This window comes from Otolemur garnettii, unplaced genomic scaffold, assembly GCF_000181295.1.
Source record: "Otolemur garnettii isolate 467f Iridium unplaced genomic scaffold, OtoGar3 scaffold00019, whole genome shotgun sequence".
Taxonomy (NCBI): Eukaryota; Metazoa; Chordata; class Mammalia; order Primates; family Galagidae; genus Otolemur; species Otolemur garnettii.
In genome coordinates, this window is record NW_003852414.1 from 10,318,225 (window position 1) to 10,341,611 (window position 23,387).

Genomic DNA, 23,387 nt, shown 5'->3' on the forward strand with positions numbered 1-23,387 from the left:
CCCATCAAGACTTTTATCACCAGACTTCTATGGCACAAACACCATTTCAAACAGGGAGTTGGACCAGTCACATTGTAATAATGATGGCAAGCCAATTCCTTTTGCCAGACAAATTCTAACAGATGCTATCACAACTGTGTACTTTCAGCAGCCTTTTTTTACATACAGTGTGGACGAATGTCCCCACAGCAGAGTAAACTGAACACAAACAATCCTTCATAGTCTTATAACAAGACTCTTTCCAAAATCTAAACTAAGATTGTGAGAGAGTTATTCACACCACAGTTCCATTTTTTTTTTTTATTTTGAGGCACAAATCCCGTAAGTAAGATAATGTCTAGCTTTGGTTAATACTTACCTTGCCAATCAGCAGAAAGTATCTAAAATTACTTAAACTCCCCCCCACAGCACATAACTGAATTTTTCTCTTAGCTATCTTATCCTGTAATGGCAAGGGTTGAATGTATAAAATGTTCATAATCTATTAGCCAATAATATTCCCTGAACACAGCACTGTGGGAAATTGGGAATAATAGACATCATGTCTATTGTTAGAGTTGTTAAACTAATTGTTGAAATGCATTAAGTGCAACAATCAACATAAGACAGTGTGTCATGAAGGGTAAATTATGAACTGTGGGGTATATCCATTCATCTTTCAACACCTATTGAGCACCTCTGGTATTCCAGACACTGTTCTAGGTTCTAGGTACAGAATGATACAAAAAACATGGGGCTTACAATCTAGAAAGAGAGCAGATCTTAAAGACAAATCAAAGGTACAATGAGAGTGGGGAGCCCAGCCTGGAGGTAGTGGGGAGTATATAGGTGGACAGTCAGAAAAGCACATCAACTTTTATATTAAGGAAGAGGGAAGTTGGGAGAAGAGGTCAAGCCAAAAGTAGGTGAGAGAAGAGAGAAAGGCATTTTGGGTATAGGAATGGCATGTGCAAAGTCCCTGGGGCATAGAGAATAGGCAGGCGCTACTCAGGCAGAGAACAGATCACACATAGGGTTGGCATCATCATGAGAATTCTCAACTTGAGTCTAGGGTTGCAGAATGCCATTCAGGTTATGGAGAGGGGAAGAAGGGAGCAGGGTCTGATACACATTTCAGATCACTCAGGCTAAGGTGTGGAGATTGGCGATAATACACGTGGAAGAGTAGAGAAAACTGGGGGTATTGCACTGGATGAATGCACCATCTCAACTTCCTCCTTCCCCAGTCCCCAACCCTGATGTGTATGACATGATCCCAGACACCTTCTAGGAGGCAAACTGGCCTGAATTCATCAGCAGATGAGTGTTACTAAGATGACAAAGGTGCTAAAGAGTTGGGGTGACCCGTCGGCAGTCCCCATATCCCAGGAGGTGGGTTTTGTGTTTGTCTACATTCCTTAATTTCCTTTACCTCTTTCTAAGAACTGCCAATGCATTGTGAAGTTAAGCACCAACGGCAGGGCCAGCTTCCTGGGGGGTTCAACTTGTGTACTCACTCAGGGCCCTGTGCTTGAAAGGGTCGTGCCTGATTTCCTGGTCTCTGGTGCTGTGTTGAACAAGGTACCCTGAAAATGCCGTAACCCATCCTGCCTCAAGGCTTTGGCTATAGATCTCTTTCAGGAGTGCCCTGGGGTGCCTAAAACTCTAGGGGAACTCTTTTTTGAGTGTGGGATGGTCAGCTTCTTCCCCTCTTTCTTGTAAAACATACCAGAAGAACAGACTACTATTGGCAGCGATACTATGGTACTATCTAGACTCCTGCACCTTGCCACACCTCTCAGGTCTACCACAGAGAGAAACAGGATAAGGTCAGCCCTTCCTTCCCTGGGTCCCTTTGGGGACGTGGCTCCGGGGAGATGCCTGGTGTTCTAAAGGAAACTCAGCTCAGATTACACACCCGTTAAGGATACCCATCAACAGTTAAATTGTCTCTTTGGGTTAATTTTCCTATGTAGGCCCCCACAGTGGTTTATTCCCAACTTATTTTTCATAAAGTCTGTTCCTGTTATGGGAAGCTGGCCTTCCCACAGGTTATAAGTCTTCTTTGGCCAGGAAAATCATCCCTAAATTGCCGCCCAGGTCACTAAGAGACAAATTCATGTGGTCTTCCATGAAGCTTCCTAGTTACTATGCTCACTAGAATATCAAGCTGTGATGTCCTCATCCCTGACTCAAAAAAAAAAAAAAAAAAAAAAAAAAAGATACATTCACTTTAGCAAGCTAGCCGAGGAATAATATTACATTAAGCAACATGACTACATTTACAACCTCTGCTGTTTGGTCATCTTTGCAGCCTAGGGCAGACACAATGCGTCTGATGAGTTGTCATTTCCCATTGCAGAAGGCAATAATCCTTGAAGAAAATCAAAATCAAATCTCTATTTCTTGTTCAGGGTCATTATGGCCGTAGGTATGCAGAAAAACAAGGGACAGAAGGCTAAATCTTTTTCTCCCCCTACCTTCCTATACATAACTATTCAGTTCCCAGTGTAAACTCATCTCATTTTTCATGCTATTCACTTTCTCACCGAAAACCATCACTGCATATTAGTAATCTCCTCACATGTGGGATCTTCCACTGTGAGGCCAGCTCACTGCAGAGACATCATTTCGTACTGAGAAAAGACAGAGGAAATGGCTGACACTCGTGCCAGATGCCCTGTGATTTGACATATTGCAGGAAAAAGTCAGAAACCATTTAAAACAGGACGTCTGTGCTCTGTACAGTGCCAGGCACGAGTTCAAATGCTGCCAAGGATTCTTGAGCTCAGTTAGCATTTGAGGTATTTTCAGGGGCCAAGACTGGGGTAAAAAAGCCAAGAGGTCCATCAGGGTGAGTGCGGAAGACCTTGGGGTGATATTGTTGATGATGGAGGGTGGGCCAGGAGAGTAGGACGAGTGTGGGTGGCAGGGTGCTGGGGTTGCCCCTCGCAGAGCAACAAAAGTACACAACCAGCCTGGTCTCCTCTGATTGGACAAAGCAGTAGCCCCTGATCTTAGCTGGACCAATCAAATTCCCTCCCCTAGAGATACAGACCGAGGACGCAGAATCTTCCCCCCTTTGGCAAAGACTTCCTCTGATTCATTCCATTTTTGTTCTTATCTCAGCTTGAGATGACTGTGTGCCTTGCAAGCAAGCCATCACTGACAGACACCAATTCTAATGATTCTTTCAGCCTAGGCCGCGAGGGTGCCCACATATTTATAATACAGTGTGTCCCCAAAGTTGCCCCTATGGTCGCCATACACGGGGAAGATGGGAAATTATAGCTAAAGGGCCCTTGCTGTGACATTCATTATAAAATACCGTATTTATAAAATACCTTCTAAATGTTGGCTCCCTCTTTGTAAAATTTGGTAATGAATCATTGGTCAAGAAAGGCCCATTTGGTTACAATTCCCCATTTCCCCTTGGCATGGTAACCTTAGGGGTGACTTTTGGGGCACCTTGCATTAGTGATAACCATGAAGTAAGCCAAACTCTCTGGAGCTGTAGTTCCTAATATTGTGTATTTTATGGATTAAATTTCTTAAAAAAAAAGACAATATTGGGGGTTATAGTATTGGGATGTTAGTTTCATTCGGCCAAGTTAGAGAAGTTACAAAAACCTTACTGTCTGTGGTACGATAATTATCGCAAGAAAGGAAAGCTATTTTAATACCAAAAAGGGAGGTAGTATACTCACACAATTTCAGATGTGACCTATTGAAAAAGTCTTTGTGTTAGAGTTACTGTCCTCATTTTGTCCCATGGGAAACCCGTGCTCGGTCATATCTCTATAGTTTGGTGTTTCAAGCCTCTACCCTCAGAAGCCTCTTACTTTCTGGGGAAGCAGAGGCTGGTAGGAATGCTCTCTGAGCCACATGAGCAGAGCAGGAAGCAAGGGACCGCAAAACTGGATTTTCCTCCTTGCTCCATGGAGACCCATGATGTCAATCTCTGTTTCCATCACCAACCTTCAAGGAATTTCCCTAAATCACTGCGTGACCCGTCCATGCCAACCCAAATGGGGTAATGTGGGAAGGAGGTGGTCTGTGCAGTCAGACACCAAACCTCACTTTGTCTCTTCTCTTCTTCAAAGAGGACTTTCTGTCCCAAGATGCTGATGATACAGGTTCTGCACAGTTCTCCCCATCCTCTTCACATGCAACTGAAGTTGGCTCTCCAGGAATATTCTCCTCCAGTGATAGGGTGTGTGGAGAGAAGAAGAGTTGGCATATTAGGTGCCTGCCACCCTGTGCCAGGTGGTTGTCACCTGGTCATCTCATTTAACCTGCCCTCCCTTTCACAATACTGGCCACCACTGAGAAAACAGAGATGCTAAGTAGCTTGGCTGTGAGATTCTAGCAAATGAAGGAACTCAGATCAAGTGCATAGGAGTCCAGCTGACATCTGGGGATGCTGGCTCTCATGCAGTTTCTACCCAAAGCTGGTCAGCCTATAACCTCACTGAGTCATAGTTTTCTCATCTGTAAGGTCAGGGATTGAACTAGTGGGTATTTAAGATCTTTTTTAGGATTAAAACTTCCTAATTCTCGGCTCGACGCCTATAGCTCAACCGGCTAAGGCGCCAGCCACGTACACCTAAGGTGGCGGGTTCGAATCCCCAGCCCGGACCCGCCAAACAACAATGATGGCTGCAACCAAAAAATAGCCGGGCGTTGTGGCGGGCGCCTGTGGTCCCAGCTACTTGGGAGGCGGAGGCAAGAGACTCGCTTGAGCCCAGGAGTTGGAGGTTGCTGTGAGCTGTAATGCCATGGTACTCTACCCAGGGGAAAGCTTGAGGCTCTGTCTCAAAAAAAAAAAACAAAAAAAAAAACTTCCTAATTCTAAGATGCACTTCATGCAAAGAAGAAAAGATCATGTTGCCCACAAAAAAATTACTTTACCGGTTGGGTGTGGTGGATCATGCCTATAAATCCTAGCATTCCAAGGAGAGAGGACTGCCTGAGCTCAGGAGTTCAAGACCAGCCTGAGCAAGAGGGAGGCCCCATCTCTACTAAAAATAGAAAAAAACGAACTGGGCATTGTGGTAGGTGTCTGTAGTCCTAGCTACTTGGGAGGCTGAGGCGAGAGAATCACGTAAGCCCAAGAGTTTGAGGTTGCTCCGTGCTCTGATACCATGGCACTCTACCGTGAACAGCATTAATTCTTAAATAGCTGGCATGCTTGCATTTTATCATCATGAGCAACTACATGCTGAAATGTTCACCATAGGTACTTTACAAGGGGATCAAAATTATTCTTATTCTTTGCAATGTTATTAGATTTGGAGACTAAAGCCAAAGAGAAAAGAAAGTTAAAGCTAGGAGAATGAATATTTTTCATTCCTATTTTCAGACCCTTTAAACTCTAAATTGAAATGCCAAGGTCCAGAAAATGAACCTGCAGATGTCGCTTTACGTAATACGTTCATTGTCAGGAACAGTGGGGTGTCTGGCCAGCCGAGGTATTCACTCTGCTTCCGATTACATTCTGTTGTGAAAAGATACATCAACATGGCCTTAATGAAGTTTTCCTTCATCCTAATTAGTGCCCAATGTGCCACAGAGAATTCAGAAATATCACGAAGCTTCCCACATGCAAATGTAGCTGGAGTGACTCATTCCTAGCACCCTTTAATGGACGTGGTTAATTTAATCATGGCGTGCAGACATTTTTAACCTCATTTCTTTCCCTTGTGAAACTTCAGCTCAAACCCAGTCAGAATTCTGATTTCAATCAACGAGAACTTTTCAGCCACTCGGTACTCTTATTAAAGATTCAAGGAACAAAATAATAATAAGTTAACAAACAATGGATCATCCAAGGACATTGGATGTTTCTCTATAGTCTCTGCTTCATGATACCTTAACCTCAAAGAGAGTTAGTTAATAAACTGTCACTATGGAAGTCCCAAGCTTCTACATGTGCTTACAAAATCCTTTCTACAATCCACGTCTATCCCCCCATTCTTTGTATCTCCATCTAGTTTTCAGTCTTTAGGGCCGAGGCTGGGTTGAGGACTGGGGATGGGCAGAAAGACAGGGAGCTCCACTGGGCACACCCGGCCTCCATCCTGCCTCCTGGCCTCACGTAAACCCAGGTTCCTTTCAGAGGCTGCCTTGCCTTTCTCATACAAGTCCTAGGACCCACCAGCTATGCTTCTGGAATAGCGTGGCTCCTTACCATGGCTTTGCAGCTTAAGGCCAGAAAAACACAATCTGAGCCAGTATCTCCCAGCATCTGAGCCAGTATCTCCTAGTGTCCATTCTTAGGACAGTCACTTGGAGGAACTGACAGAGGATAGTCACAGTTCTAGACTACAACAGGTGCATGTGAGAACTCCAGTAGAAATGTAGGTAAGAACTATAGTTAGTTTTATTACAAGCTTGTAACTTTCTGAGTGGGCCTAACCCTAAAGATCCAGAGATGAGGCTTGACGTCTGTGGCTCAAGTGGCTAAGGCGCCAGCCACATACACCTAAGGTAGCGGGTTCGAATCCAGCCTGGGCCCACCAAACAATAATGATGGCAGCAACCAAAAAAAAAAACAGCCAGGCATTGTGGAGGGCGCCTGTGGTCCCAGGTACTTGGGAGGCGGAGGCAGGAGACTCGCTTGAGCCCAGGAGTTGGAGGTTGCTATGAGCTGTGATGCCACAGCACTCTACCCAGGGTGACAGCTTGAGGCTCTGTCTAAAAAAAAAAAAAAAGAAAGAAAAAGATCCAGAGATGATGGTAGAAGAGAATGATCAGCTTTTAATAGAAAACTTGGGCACAAGCCCTAAAGGGGCTTGCTGTTAATCAAGAACAGGATATAAACACACATGAAACTGAGTGTTTAGTGCATATCTGAGTGCTTCACGTAGGCAGTCTGTAGGCAGGAGTGAGGTTTACTAGTAACCAGAAACTTCTGGGTCTTACAAGAAGATGAATCTGTTATGTTCAAATGCCAACTTCCAACTCTGCATACCTGAAAGCACATGCAGTGAGAGTAAGATGGAGTCAGTCAGGCCAGGGCTGAGACAATGCAGCTGGGGTGGCTGGTTTAGGTCCTACGTGACCTTCACCTCCTGTCTCCCATTCTTGCTGTTCTATAAATTCAGCTTTAACCTAAAAGTGTGTATCTTGAGTAGTTTAGAGCAACTGGTTTAGGAGATCAATTTTTGAGCTGGAATGTTGTTTTGGGTCCTGGGTTATGCTGACTATTATGGGTTATTGCTGATTATTGTTGTTTAAGGTAAGGGTTAACATGGTTTTTATTTTGAATTTTCATGTATAAAACTGTCATTTTGGAAATGGCAGAACAGAACAGTCTTGGAGAGGCTACTCTCACGGTTCTCCAGAATCCTGACTTTCTGACAAAGTTTGGTGAACCTTCCCCATCTCTGCATATTGGCTGACAGTGACAGGCGGCCAGATCCTCTTCATCCGGTAACACTCCGAAGTCTTTCCTACCTTAAGTTGAGTTTTGAAAGCTAGAATTTCCCAACTTGGGCACACGGGAAGCATTTTCTCTAGTATTTATTTGGATAAATTATCCTTGATAAACGCAGTTTCTACCCTCATTTTTCAAGGCTAATATTTCAATGTTTCCCCCTCTCTTCCGCCAAAAGAGCTACCCAGCCATTATTCATGATTTTCACCTGTGAAAACAGAACAGCGTTTTGTCTGGAGTAAAATCAGACAAATCAGCGGTTGAGCAAAGTACAACCGTGACTTTTGTTTCCACATTTTCCTTCTCAGTGTATATTATTTCATTATCAGATCAGGGAGTAGAGCAGGCAGTGATGCCAAGTACCCACTGCCCGTGGACAGCTCGTCTGGAGCCAGCCACAGGCATCCATTGCAACGTGAGCCAGGTGGGACTCCCCTGCCAATCCTCTGTCACTATGCAAAATCCTCTTCTACAGTTGCAGGCAAACAAGTGACAAGGACACCTCTGTGCAAAAAGGACTCTTGCCTCATCATTTAAAGAAGTACGACGCTGCACAAATACTCCATAGAGTAATATTTGTGTACTGGATTCATCTTTTGATGTATTTATTTTTTATTATTATTACTTTTTTTAAGAGACTCACTTTGTCACCCTCGGTAGAGTGCCGTGGCGTCACACAGCTCATGGCAACCTCCAGCTCTTGGGCTTAGGCAGTTCTCTTGCCTCAGCCTTCTGAGTAGCTCGGACTACAGGTGCACACCACAACACCCAGCTATTTTTTTTGTTGTTGTTGCAGTTTGGCTGGGGCCAGGTTCGAACCTGCCCCCCTCGGTATATGGGGCTGGCGTCCTACTCACTGAGCCAGTATTATTAATCTATCTTGTCCTTGTGGTTGTCAGAAACAAAAAATTTATGGAAAGTCTACTCCTAGCTATAACCTCCAGGGAAACCTGCCAAGTCTTTGCATTCTACAGTCTTCCCAGAGGGAAGGGTTATCCTCATGCACCAGAGGCCATGCTGAAACTCTAACCTCTGCATGGTAAAAACATTTGGAAAATGAACCTGGAGTTGGCTCTAGGAGGGAGACAGAGGAGATCCCTAACTGGACAGGAAGAAGTAGGTGGCTTTGTAGGGCCAGGAGGCGGATGGCAGTTTTGCTGTCAGTGGTGGCGACAGTTTTCTTCCATCTGAGAAGACCTATATTCCATTTGCAAGGAGTGAGCCCAAATGTGAGGAAAGATGTGTGACAGCTTAGAGTGCTGAAACCAAAAGCTCATGCTTATGAAACTGAAAAGTTCCCCAGGAGCCAGCCTGCAAACATGCAAGGGGTTCATGCAAGTCTATTTGCTCTGATCCCAGAAAACTCAGAGGTGCTTGCCCAGTTTTATTGAACTGGACAAGCTTCCTAAGATTTCCTCTGACTCTAAGCAAGGGGACAGTGCTCCCCTTTCATATGGTAAGAATGAATTTCTCAAGGATTACTGAAGCCAAACCAGATTAGGTAGATTTGGGAAAATTAAGAACAGTGATAGTTCCTGTACTGGAGTATTAAGAAATAAATCTGGGCAGCACCTGGGGCTCAGTGAGTAGGGCACTGGCCCCACATACAGAAGGTGGTGGGTTCAAACCCAGCTCTGGCCAAACTGCAACAACAACAACAACAACAAAATCTGTACACGATACATCCTTAACAAAATAAATAAATCTAGAAACAACTTAGAAGCCTGGTTAACAAATAACAATGTATTTGTACTCTGGAATACTACAAAGTCAGAATAAAGGTGTTTTAAAGGAAATTTTTGGTATTATTTAGGAAATGGAAGTAATATACACAACTGTTAGCATTATTTTTCTTTTGTGGGTGGTATTACAGATCATATACTTTCTTCATTTCTCTAAAATGCGAATACACTGCGTTTATGAATGAGATCATTCCTGAATAATATTTCTAGAGAACAGGTCAGAAGGGAGGATCTTCTGAACATCCAGAAGGATTCCTGTCTATAGTGGCCTGAAGGTATACATAGCCACTCCTGTCTTCTCTGCTGTGTTTCAGATGATTGCATTCCAGGTTTAAGAACCTGCCCTTAGAGATGGGCCCAGAAATGAGGACACACATGCAGGGAAAAACCACAGAAAGGGAAACACTTTTTCATTTTCATGCCATGCAAAATTTGGCAGGGATCCAGAATTGCCAAGGACTTCACTCTCCAAAAAAAAGATACAGGTAAGAAAGAAGCATCAAAGCCACCCAGTCGATTTCGCACATGCAGATTGCACTTCACCTTATAGAGACAGATTTTTATATATGAGTTCTGATGCTATTACAGAGGCAGCCTTTGCAACCTCCCAGATTCCACGTCAACCTGCCACCTGCCTGCCTGGTGGCCTACCTGTCTCATGACATAAGACTTTCTTCTGAAATAGGACCTGGAACTGACAGTCTAAAGATAAATCTTAGCTCCCCCATCATCTCACTTTATTATCCTTCCACCAAGTCAGATCATTAGCAAGTTCTAAGTCCAGATCTCACGAACCCAGACACCCCCCACTTTCTGATCTCCATGCATTCCTTTATTACCCAGTGCCGTGTTTTCCTCTCTTATTTTGCTGATGCAAAATTAAAAGCCAGATGAAAAATACTGCTGTTTACTTATTGGCCCTGCCTATGACACTGATACGGTGTCTCTCTATGAAGGCATGAACAATGTTTCTTTTAAAATTTAAAACAAGGAAAATGATTTTGCCTCATGAAGAATTAATAAGTGTTAATAAGTTACCAAATGAGAATTACCTAAAATATTGTGTACGTCAAGAAGCTTGAAGCTAAATTGAATGTTCAGACTAATCATAATACATAATACTTATTTGAAAATCTGCTTCTTCTAAGGTTCTGCCTTTTAATTTTTGGTGTATCCATCACCTTAGGGCAGATGTGTCTTTATTGCAAGCTGCCTTGAATCAATTAATTTATTCATTCCCTCCTTTCTGTCTGAAACAAGAAAAGCATGCATTATAAACAGGGAAAAAGTTGAATAGGCTTTAGCTCCCAGGGCTCATTGGTGGAGGACTTAGCAAGGCAGCACATGCCTTTGCCATTCAGAGTCAGGAATGTACTTTAAAAGGCTTCAGGATACAAGGTGTCTGTGTGAAGACTGCTGTTAGTACAGTGATGAAAGGAAAAGGACCTGCTTGTAGCCTTTGAAATTTCAAGTGAAATAAAATCAGCATAACAGACGGTGCTCAATACAGGAGAACTCCTAACAACAGCCGTTACCACACCCATTTTTGCAGGGAAAGGTTCAGTGCTTTCTGGAGAGATGTGGGGCCCCAGGCCCAGGGGTGGTACCCCTGAAATTCAACTGCATTGTTGCCAAATCAAAGAGGCTTTCCGTGATAGCAAAGGCTGTCAACCTTAGTGACAGAGCCTGGGCCACAGCAAGGGGGAACTTCCAATGTTCTCACCACCCCATGGTGGGAAGGGCCACAAAGAGCAGGAACAGAGGGGCTATTGTGGGTGCCCCAGGCTACCAAGCCTTTGCACTTGTGGCCAGCCCCTCACTGTACATCCTGGGAATAGAATTCACTATTACTTTCAAATATACACACACATATACAACCACCACCCCCACCACCCCCATCTTTCCGATTTCCCCAGAATAATTTTCAAATGAGAACAAAAACTTATGAAACTATATTTCCCAGCCAAAGATTCTTTTCTTTCTCAAGTCCAGAAAAGAATATGAGGGTTTAAAAAGAAGATGGACAGAAGGCAAGATTTAGAATGAGAGGAGTGACTGTTTTACATGTTATTTAATGAAATGCCAACTCTAGTCCTGCCTTGTACTGAAGTGAGTCCCTATGGAAAACTTTCTGAACCTCATTCTCACGATTATGAAATAATCAGAGTATCTACTTGATAGGGTTGTGGTGAGGAGTAATTGAAAACAATGCACAGAACAGTTTATAATCATAAAGGCTGCAAAGCTTTTGGCTGTCTTTATGCAGGACAGCCAAATGTAGTATTCCTCTCTAGATGATTCTAGAAGGCTCAGCTCCCTACCATGCTGGGGGCAGGCGGGCCCATGGCCCTGGATCCCATGGCTTGTCTCATGTGGGATCCGTGTGAGAGGACAGGGATACAACCAAACCTTTTGGGGGGGGACAGAGTCTCACTATGTCACCCTCGGTAGAGTCCTATGATATCACAGCTCACAGCAACCTCAAACTCGTAGGCTTAAGCAATTCTCTTGCCTTAGCCTCCCACGTAGGTGAGACTACAGGTGCTTTTCATAATGCCTGGCTATTTTTTGTTGTAGTTGTCATTGTTGTTTGGCAGGCTTGGGCTGGGTTTGAACTCACCAGACCTAGTATACATGGCCAGTGCCCTAGCTGCTGAGCTATAGGTGCTGAGCCACAAGCAACCCTTAATGGGTCCATCATGCTTTGTCTTGGTCTCATGAGACTGGCAAATGGTTACATTCAACTTCAAAGTAGGGTACTTGACATCACCAGAGAATCTAAGAGTTACTCCTTTACTACAGGGGAGGAAGAACATCTTCAATTTCTAACCTTAACCTTCCTTCATTCTATCCCAGCTCCAAGAAAACCTCCTGAAATTATAACTTATTTATAAAGGCCAAAATAAGACTTTTAAAAAGTTCTCAGAAATCCAATTATTTGCTGACATGTTTAAAAAAAAAAAAAAGGAAAGGAAAAAGTCAGCACTAAGGATTTGTTTCAAGCATTAAAAAAAAAAAAAAGAATAGTAGGAGGGAATCCCAAACTGTATTATTTGTGATAGAAAAGTCCTACAAAGTGGTATCAAATCTCTGTTACAGGAGCGGGAAGAATGGTTAACAGCAGGGTGTGAAGCTGTAGGGGTGAACTCTCCGGGCTTTTCCTTTCTCTCTCTGCATTTCTATTTCATGCACATTCCACGCGCAAGGCATTTACGTGTATGAATTATAGAAATGTGAGAGCAACTTAGAACTTGTGGAAAAAATTTAAGATGAATGCCCCTCAGAATTGGTTGGGGTACTGTAGCACATAACAATGATTCTCTTTAGAATATTTATTTATTTATTCTTTTTTTTTTTTTTTTGAGGCAGAGTATCATTGTTGCCCCTAGTAAAGTGCCTTATCATCACAGCTCACAGCAACCTCAGACTTCTGGGCTCAAGCGATTCTCTTGCCTCAGCCTCCTGAGTAGCTGGGACCACAGGCACCTGCCACAATACCCGGCTATTTTTTTAGAGACGAGGTCATCTCACTCTTGCTCAGGTTTGAATCTGTGAACTCAGGCAATCCACCCGCGTTGGCCTTCTAGAGTGCTAGGATTACAGGCATGAGCCACTGCCCCTGGCCCTTGAGAATATTTAAACTTGAATTTCTATATTTGTTTGGGCAGGAACTTTTTAATTTGAGCTTGTTCCCCTAAGAAAAGATCAAAGAGATTGACTATGAAGGCAAGGTGATGAGGTCAGTGTGGTCCTTAAGGACTGACCAATGGGCAAGGGGAGCCAAATCCAGGCAGCTGGATGTTTTCTGAGCATGGTGTGTCTCAGCCCTCACTGTAAAGACCAAATGGTCCCAACCTTAATTAACATGCTCAGGAGATCACAACAAAACAGTTCATGTCTGCAGGACATAAAGGTGTGGGGGACACCATGCCGCGGTATCAGTTAGCACAGTTACCCCACACTGAGCCAATGCTTGGAAACTCTCCCCATGCCCTTCCTTCCAGTTTTAACATTTTAACTGACCTGATATGAAATAGAGGACATTGAGATTTATGGGTAAATAAATAAGTTTACAACTGGCTTTGGAGCTAGATTGCTTAGAGTTAAGTCCCAGCTCTGCCACTACTGAGCTGTGTGGCCATGGGCAAGTTACTGTGCCTCAGTTTCCTCATTTGTAAAATGGAGATCATTGTATGCCTACCCTTCCAGGGTTGCTGTGAGGGGGCAATCCTTATAAAGCACTTACAATAGTGCCTGGTGCGTAGTAAATTCTATAGAAATGTACTTGTTTCCATTATCATCATTATTGAAATGCATATAAGTAAAATGATCTGGACTCAATATTGGATACATTGGAGCTGAGTGAAGGAGAGTTAACACAGCTCTGGGATTGCTAGAATGACACCGGATTCTGATTTTCTTCTGCAAGTATTCTGCCTGAGTACACCGGCAGGGATGGAGTGATTCTCTTATTAGAGAGACCCACTTTTCAAATGACTGTTCAAAGATCCTTGCTGTTGCATTACTGCTGATTCCACAATCCAATCTGTGGAGAGCGAATTAAACATTTCCGAGCAAGCATGCAATTAGTGTCCATTTTAATAACAACTCTCATAATTAAAAAAAAAATGCACATTTCTGAAGGCTGCAAGCACTTGGCTTTGATAGTTTGGGGGTAAATAAAAAAGTACAAGCATGTGGTTTAGTCGCTGACACTGATTAGAAAGCCACACGCAGTTGAACCAAAAAGGCGCAAGATGAGGTACAATTCAAAGCAGAAAAAGAAAAGGTGGAGTACTAACTCGCTGAGATGATTCAATTTTCATCAAGTACCTTTGAATGTCAAGTTCTGCCTGAAGAGAGATCAGCATGCACTTCAAAGCCTGTGGACCAGGAGAAAAAGAGAAAGAAAAAAAAATAGACAAGAAAAGGGGTGAAAACATGAAGAAGAAAAAGACTAGGTTGACCAAATGGACCGTCTGTTTATTGGTGCTGATGATGTATCACAATTAACCCCTCCCCACAAAAGAAAGAAAAGGATGGTGGCAATTCCATCCTTATCTTTTAGAAAGAAATGTTGAGAGCGAGCCCTAACTATCAATGAATTTTCCCCAAAAATATTCTGTCATAGGTGCATCTGAATTTACCTTGTACTATTTGAGAATGTGTTGTGTTGATCCACTGACCCTGAAGTTGCCCCTGCCTACCCCTTCCAAATGAAATAACATCCCTAGTCAGAACGCAGAACAATGGTGAGGCCTAAGGCTGCCATCTTGACTGTCACTGGCCCCAGGGATACTGGCCACTGAGTTGCTCTACAAAAGCAGGTGTATAAGGGCAGTGTTCGCTGCTGGAAGATCAGTGCTCTAATTTAGGGCACAAATGCTAATATCTGAATCTGGTGGACCCTGGAGTGGTCAGATTCCAATGCTTATGCCTGTATTTAAATATTTTAATTCTCTTTGATCCCACTGACTCATTTTTTGACAACTTAATTCTTTAAAACACCATGATAGGCCAAGTGTGGTGGCTCACACCTGTTTTCTTAGCACTCTGGGAGGCAGAGTTGGGTGGATTGCTTGAGTTCAGGAGTTAGTGACCAGCCTGAGAAAGAGTGAGACCCTGTCTCTACTAAAAGGGAAAGACTAGCCAGGCATCATGGCAGGTGCCTGTATTCCCAGCTACTCAGGAGGCCGAGGCAGTAGGATTGCTTGAGCCCAGGAGTTTGAGGTTGCTGGGAGCTACAGTGATACCGTGGCCCTGGTACTCTACCTAGGGTGACTATGTGACATTCTGTCTCACAAAAAAAAGAAAGAAAGAAAGAAAGAAAAAAAGAAAGAAACCACCACAAAAGCAAAATATTTCTGTGTTTTTAAAAAATGACAACTTCTAAAATCCCTCACGTGAGAAGAATGATTTCCTACTGTACCTGAAATCAGCCAATGGGGCATCAGAGCTGCATTTATTATTGCACAAGCCTACAGACACAATTTGGACTACCACCGTACAGGAGCGTCTAAATCCCATCATAATTGAATCCCACAACATCCATAATCCACATCACTACTGTATGTACGGTAGGACCTCTGTACGCTGACCATCCATGGGACTGTAACAAACTGGTGAACATCTGGAGGTGGTCAACATAAGGAACTAGGCCTAAAGAACAGAAGTCGTGCCTGTCTGGTCTATGAGAATTAGGTCAATTTGAAGAGAGAGTCAATGTAGGGAGGGGGACCGCTGAGAATGTTCTACTGTACATAACATATACCTGTGTATTTCTGAGTAACTATTATTTAGGACCTAGTCCAACGTATACTGGAGATAAATGTCCCTAAGAAAAAGAACATTTGAATATACATGGCTATACTAAAAAGCCAAAAGACAGGTCTCCAGACATGAACTGTACTAAAATATTTTACGCACTTATGGCTTCAAAAAAAAAAAAAAAAAGGAAAAAAAAATTTAAGAAACCTTTAAGAGAAAAGGGGAATGACACCATTAGAACTATTTAGCTAGAGTGACCTCATAAATGCCCTTTTCTAAGTGAATATACTGTTCTTAGGAAGATGAGAGTTGCTGTAGGGCCCTCTCATTCTCCCTGAGAAGTTTACAGGCTTCATCAACTATGAAAGAAATATCCCGATGGGGAACCACAAATAATAAAGCCTTCAGGGGAGTGGTAAATAAAAGTGCAAGATAAAGACAAGATGATAGATCTGAAGAGCTGCTGCGGACAGGCGATAGGGAAAAAGTGGACCAAAAAGATATTCTGAGATGAAGGGTAATATGCGCTGTGGGCAGAGAACTGGGAGAGTCACAGCCTCGCAAAAAGACAATCAAAACTGGAAGGGGGTTCCAGTGGCTGCCCATGCCCAGTGGGGCTGCCAGGAGGGATCAAGAGACCCAGTCACTCTCTGCAAGGCCACTCTCACCAGAAGGGCTTGCAAGAGAGCAAATGGAAGCCCCGTGAACAAGGGCGCAAGGAGAATCACTACTGCAGTGGTTTTAGGCAGAGAGCACCCCCAAGTCCAACATAGTAGGGAAAAGAGAAGCACCTGCTGTCAAGGGCTCCAAACTTTGGAGCAAACCACCGTGCTAGTGGTTATATCTTTTCCTGCTTCCGCTCATTGAGGTCAAGGAGGCTTAAGGGCTGGAAGAGTCTCCCAGCATCAGAGCAAGGAAGCCCCAGGGGCAGGAAGGGCAAGAAGCCCTTCTGGGAAGATTCATTTCTCAAGAAGATTCAGCTTCTTCTTTTTTTTTTTTTAGACAGAGCCTCAAGCCATCGCCCTGGATAGAGTGCTGTGAAATCATAGCTCATAGCAACCTCCATAGCAACTCCTGGGCTCAAGCAATTCTCCTGCCTCTGCCTCCCAGGTAGCTGGGACTACAGGCGCCCGCCAAAACACCTGACTATTTTGGGTTGCAGCTGTCATTGTTTGGCAGGCCCAGGCTGGATTTGAACCTCCCAGCTGAGGTATATGTGGCTGGGGCCTTATAGGGGTCTTCAAACTTTTTAAACAGGGGGCCAGTTCACTGTCCCTCAGACCACTGGAGGGCTGGACTGCGGGTCCTGGGATGAGTCGGCTGCTAAGCAGGACAGGCAGTGGCGGCAAAAACACCCTTTGGGCAGGATAAACGTCCTAGGTGGGCCGCATGTGGCCCATGGGCCATAGTTTGAGGACGCTTGCGGCTGCTTGAACCACGGGTGCCGAGCCAGATTCAGCTTCGTGAGAAGAAGCTCAAGACCTTGAGACTTCAGGAAATTCAGTCTCTGTAATCCCAGATAAGTTTTCTCAAGATTATAAAATGAAGCTTGCAGAGAACCTTGCTCTTCTTCTCAGTAGGTTCTCTCTGTGTGGAAAAGATTTCAAGCCCTATAAATTTTAAGCCTGACAGTAAGAAAGCAGAGGAAAAAAAAGATCCTTGACTTTGTTAGGGCTCTCATACACACACCAGCTAATCATGTGTATAAAACTGAGAAGCCTGATTTATGGCTTTGGGCATAAAATAGAAAAATGTTCCTAAAATCTAAGAATGGGTGAGAAAGGAGTTGAGTGTTTTGGAAGAACTAGATTATCAATTATAATGATAATCAGGTAGTTTATCAAATATAAAGAGGACCTGTCAAGATTAAGGAAGAGGGCCGGGTGTGATGGCTCATACCTGTAATCCTAGTACTCTGGGAGGCCGAGGCAGGTGGATTGCCTGAGCTCACAAGTTCAAGACCAGCCTGAGTAAGAGTGAGACTCAGTCTCTAAAAACCGCCAGGCTATTTTCCTTCTTTTGCTATATCTACAGCAGGTATCTATAGTCCCAGCTACTTGGGAGGCTGAGGCAAGAGAATCACTTGAGCCCAAGTGTTTGAGGTTGCCGTGAGCTCTGACACTATGGCACTCTATCAAGGATGACAAAGTGAGACTCTGTCTAAAAAACAATTAAGGAAGGGGAAGTAACTAGGAAGACAGGAAGATTCAACCACCTGGCAGAAATGGCTAGCGAGTGGCAAAAATATTCATGCTGTAAAAATTAAACAGAAGGGCATTTACTATTTCAAAGACTCCTCATAAATTCAAAGGATATCACAAGAGGAACATGGCAAGAAACCACCGATGTGTCTGTTACACAAATGGCATTGGAGAGCTCTCTGAAAGGTTTAGTGTGGCGGGAAGAAAAACGGATTCAAAGTTTCTTTTTTTTTTTTTTTTATACTGTTGGGCATTCATGGAGGGTACAAGAAACCAGGTTACACTGATTGCATTTGTTAGTCAAAGTTTCTTTTGTAAAACTAGACAGCGCTTTACCAGCCAGAGAAGAGTTGCTTCTAACAGCAAATATGTGTCAATGCCTAAGGCACAGATGGGGCAGGGAACAGGGAAAACCAAAACTGAATAACACACATACAGCGTTTCCAACTGTCTGAACAATGTACACTATTTCTTTTGCTATATCTATTTTTGGGTTTTCTAGAATAAAGATAAATTATATAACAAGGTAAAAAGAAAAGCAGCAGGAAAGTTGGCAAAAAGTGAAATGTTAATGTCTAGGGAACAAGATAAGAGGAGACGTGGAAGAATCTTGGAGGCAGCTAAACTTTAAACACTCGCTCAGTGTTCTGGTTTTGTTCAGCAAGTGAAGATTTTCTGATGTCACTTTATAGAGAGTCAACTTTGGACTCTTTGGAAGCAATCTAACCAGTTAGAAGACTCACGGTGGTAAAGGAAAATGCATTCATGAAAAAATTATGAGATCCCGTGAAAAGATTTCTCTATTATAAGCTCCCCGGAGTTTGTACTTATATGCCAACCACTGAGTCCTCTGCCATACATTCCAAGATAAACATCTAATCACTAGGGCCTTAGATTTTCATTCATATTTCTAAAACTATGGAAACATTATTTCTTTTTTCTCTCTGTTCTTTTATCGATAACATCCTTGTTCTCTATTCTGCCAGTCGAGAAGTTTTATTATTAGTTTCCACTGGGTTCAAGATTTAAAAATGCAAAGTGCTCTTTTTATCAAATTTCTGAAGGCCTACTGCCTCCCAGCTTTGGAAATCTCATAACAGCTAATTAATTTTTGTAAGCCCAACTTCTCCCATCAGCCAAAGCAGGGGTAACCATAGATCATAATAGGTTGTTGGGAGGATGAAATGAAAGTGAGGGATGCAAAACACGACGCATAAATCCCAACATAGACTAAGAATGCAAATGTGAGGAATTTGAAGCCTGTTAAAAAATATATGCATGATCAAAAAGCTGCTTTAACAAACCACAATACCAAATTGGTCTTAAAATTTTGCATACTCTTTTGATTTAGCCATTCTATTTCTAGAGAATGACCTTAAAGAAACAATCTACAGTAATCCACCAAGAGGTCCCACGTGGTATTGCATTCGCAGCACACAGCAAAACTCGAGAGACTAAGCAGGCGCCAGCAACCATGAAGGGGCCAAATCTACAACAAGGCGAAAAGAAGTTCGCACACATCAGTAAGTGGAGAAAATCATGTTAGAAAAAATGGCATGTGCTTTGGCTTTCTTAGTCTATATGTCTAGAAAAAAATAGCAAGATAGGGAGGTGCCTGTAGCTCAGTGGGTAGGACACTGGCCCCATATACTGTGGGTGGCAGGTTCAAACCCAGCCCTGGCCAAACTGCAACAAAAAAATAGCTGCGTGTTCAGGCAGGTGCCTGTGGTCCCAGCTGCTCAGGAGGCTGAGGCAAAAGAACTGCCTTATAAGCCCAGGAGTTGGAGGTTGCTGTGAACTATGACACCACAGCACTCTACAGAGGAGGATAAAGGGAGACTTTGTCTCTAAAAACAAACAAATAAACAAACAAAAAAATAGCAGGATAGACACTAAAACTTTTTTCATTTTTTAAATTTGCATGCATTTATTAGTTATAAGTGCAAGTTTGCTATAGTAATGTAGTGTATTTTGTATGCCAAAATATTTATAGTGGTATTCTATTTAGATGATGGCATTATAAATGATTCTTCTATTTTTTTTTTGGTTTTTTTGAGACAGTTGCCCCACATGCCATGACATTAGCTTAGCTCAGAGCAACCTCAAACTCCTGAGTTCAAGTGATCCTCCTGCCTCAGCCTCCCAAGTAGCTGGGACTACAGGTGTCCACCACAACACCCGGCTAATTTTTTTAGTAGAGATAAGATGCTTGGGCTGGCCATGTACTCCTGAGGGCAAATGATCCTCCAGCCTCAGACTCCCAGCGTGCTAAGATTACAGGCATGAGCCTGATTCTTCCACTCTTAATCTATTCTTCTTAACGTTTCTAGCATATACACGTATTACTTTTGTTAATAAATATGAAATGAGTTTTCAAAGCCACCTGGGATTTAGCATCAAATTATTTGTGCTTGCTTTTCTGATTTGTTCCTATCTCCAAAAAGCTTACATTAAATATGATATAAATAGCTACAGGTGAATCTGAAATAAAGAGGGAAAATAAGATTTCATTCATTTGAGAATTTTTTAAATGCAGTAAGATCCTATCCAAACGCATCGTCATCTTGCCACCCTTTAGTTTTCTCATGGTGATCATGTATCAGATGCACCACAAGGGGGTGCCCTCAACTTAGCAAGTACAATAATCTCCAGCAGGAAGGAAGGAGGCAGCTTAAATCCCCAAGTAGGAGGAAACCAGACACACTCCACACTGATTGCTCTTGGTCAATCTTTAGCCTTTTCAATATGTCTCACAAAGTCCCTTACTCAAACTCTCTTGTAGGTCTATCAAAAATCTACAATGAGCAGACTGCTGGCTTAGTTAACCCCCAGGACAGAGGGTTTAGAGTTGACTGCTGCAAGTCTAACGGATTTTAATAAAGTTGCTCCTATGACACAAAACTAAAAAATGTAAGAGGAAATGTTAGAGAAATCCTCGTGAAAGTACAGGCAGACCCAGGGTTATAGATGAGATAGGTTCTGTAGGTTTGTTCTTAAGCTGAATTTGTGTGTAAGTTAAAACAGGTACATTTATCTATTACCTGTAGTAGCCTCCATTTTTCTTTTCTTTTCTTTTTTTTTTTTGAGACAGAGTCTCAGCCTGCTGCCCTGGGTAGAGTGCCATGGCATCACAGCTCACAGCAACCTTGAACTCTTGGGCTCAAGCAGTATTCTTGCCTCAGCCTCAGTTTTGTATTTTTCATTTTTAGTAGAGATGGGGTCTAGCTCTTGCTCAGGCTGATCTCAAACTCATGAGTTTAAGTAATCTGCCAGCCTCAGCCTCCTAGAGTGCTAAGGTTACAGGCATGAGCCCCTGCGCTGGCCTTAATAGCCTCCATTTATTTCTAAGTTCCAATTGTATGTCAGTCAGATATTTGTAACTCAGGGAATTACTATAACAGCCTCTGTCCATAAGTGCAAGTTGTGCAAATGTAAGTCAGATGTTTGTAACTTGGGGGCTGCGTGTAATTCTATCCTAAAGATTCAGTCTACCTACATTTAAAAAACAAAATGAAAAGAAAAATTATTACAGAAATTGGCTCACATAAAAAATTTTTTAAAAAATAAATACAGTCTATTAATAACTTGGAGACCAAAGCAATTCCTGATTATTTGGTGTTAAAAAAAATAGTTACTCTATTGAGAAACCCAGTTGTAATGTAATTCCTTTCATAAATGTTTAAAATATTAGAGATGGAATAAAATTGTGTAGTCTTGTGAGACTTTATAAGTCAAGTTCAGATTTACAATTGATATAACAATAATTTTCAAATACAATATCAAGTCTGAGGGCTTTAAAGAGCAAACAAACAAATAAACAAGATAACAACATCTAACAAAAAAGAGTTCAGGGGTCCGGATGTGGTGGTTCATGTCTGTCATCCTAGCACTCTGTGAGGCCAAGGCAGGTGAATCGCTTGAGCTCAGGAGTTTGAGATCAGCCTGAGCAAGCGTGAGACCCCTGTGTCTACTAAAAATGGAAAAAAACTAAGGCAAGAGGATCGCTTGAGCCCCAAAGTTGGAGGTTGCTGTGAGTTATGATGCCACTGCACTCTACCCAGGGCGACAGGGGGAGACTGTCTCAAAAAATAAAAAATAATAAAAAATAAAAGAGTTCAGAGCAGGTAACCTAAGAATTTCTAATCCTACAAATTTCTAATTTCCTATGAAATCCTAGTAATCCTAAGTAATCCTATAGAGAATGTAGGATAATGGTTGAGAATATAACTTTTAGAAAGTCAGAAGTAGTCTTAAAACTCAATTTCAGCACTTACTATATCTGAGACCTTCAGCATATCACCTTGGGCTTGTTTTATACAGTTCCCTCATCCATGAGATAATAATATTAGTAATAAGAATATTTCTATTGCAATTTGTTGTATGAGATAAAATAACTCATTTAAGAAAACTGTGGGCTGGGCTCAGTGGGAGCACTCTGGGAGGCCGAGGTAGGTGGAATGCTTGAGCTCAGGAGGTCAAGATCAGCCTGAGCAAGAGTGAAACCCTGTCTCTACTAAAAATAGAAAAATTAGCTGGGAGTCATGGAGGGCACCTATCATCCCAGCTACTGGGGAGGCTGAGGCAGGAGGATTGCTTGAACCTAGGAGTTTGAGGTTGCTGCTATGAGCTATGATGACACCACTGTACTCTAGCCTGGGGCAACAGAGTAAGACTCTATGTCTCAGAAAATAAAAAAAAAAGAAAAGGAAAAAAGAATGAAAGAAATCCCTCCATCTTTCCTACCTTGGTATAAAGCTAAAATGATGTGATAGATTTATGAGAGCTTTGAAATAGTTAACGTTCTCATGCAAACAAAAGATGGTATGAAAATGAACAAACACATGGGCTGTTTATAGCACGACCAATATTTCACTCATAGATCTCAAGAGTTGTTCCCTGAACCTCCATATTCCCGGTTACCAAAGAGGGAAACAGAAGTGAGCTGAGTTGGAAGTGTCCCTGCCTGGGGTTACATGAGGTATCTGGAAAGAGTTAACACAGATCATCTCTGCAAGGGTGACAGATATTCCCAGAACTGGCCCAACCAGATGCAGCCATGACCGTCAGCATGACCTTGAGAACTCTGCTTACTTTTCCTCCACAATACTCACCAGGTTCCAACAAACTAGATGTTCCATTTATTTGCTTCTAGTCTGTGCCCTTCCCCCTGCATTCACAGGCTGGAATGTAAGCACCAGGAAGGCAGGAATACCTTCATCAGAGCCCCGTATTCATGTACAGAATGAATGAGAATGAAAGGCTGGAAGAAGCCTTTGGGAGACTTGGCAGACTACAGCATGCTTGATGTGGGTTGGGGCTTACCAGCTCCTGACACTACACTACCTGGGGAGGCAGGGGACCCTCCCAGCCCAGCTAGCTTGGCAGGCTTGGATCCAGGCCAAGGGATGTTCACCTCAGCCTCACCAGGCCACCTGCTGGGACGCCCTTTCCCCATACCAGCCAGGGCTCCAGGCAGGAGCATTCCAATCCATCACCGCAGCTCCCCTGTGCATTCCTGCTTCTTGGCCGTTCTTACACCTTCTTGAATGGAGGAAAATATCCATCCAATTGGGAATTTCTGTTTGGCAGAGTTTCCCTTCAATTTTCACCAAACCCTCCTCCTCTGTACACAAAAAGAAACCTACATAAAAATACTCAGAATCTTTTAAGAAAAGAAAAAAAAAAAAAAAAAGAGCTTACAAGCCCCAGGTTTCTATTTCTGCCTCATTATTACAAAAGCTTTGTGTAGCTTCCTAGCTG

The 23,387-nt window shown here is 42.8% G+C and overlaps 1 protein-coding gene across 9 annotated transcripts in view; it reads right to left on the reverse strand.

Moving 5' to 3' along the window:
* Window positions 1–23,387, reverse strand: part of KIAA1217 (KIAA1217 ortholog) — a 328,697-nt gene that overhangs the window by 164,758 nt on the left and 140,552 nt on the right. The window lies entirely within an intron of this gene.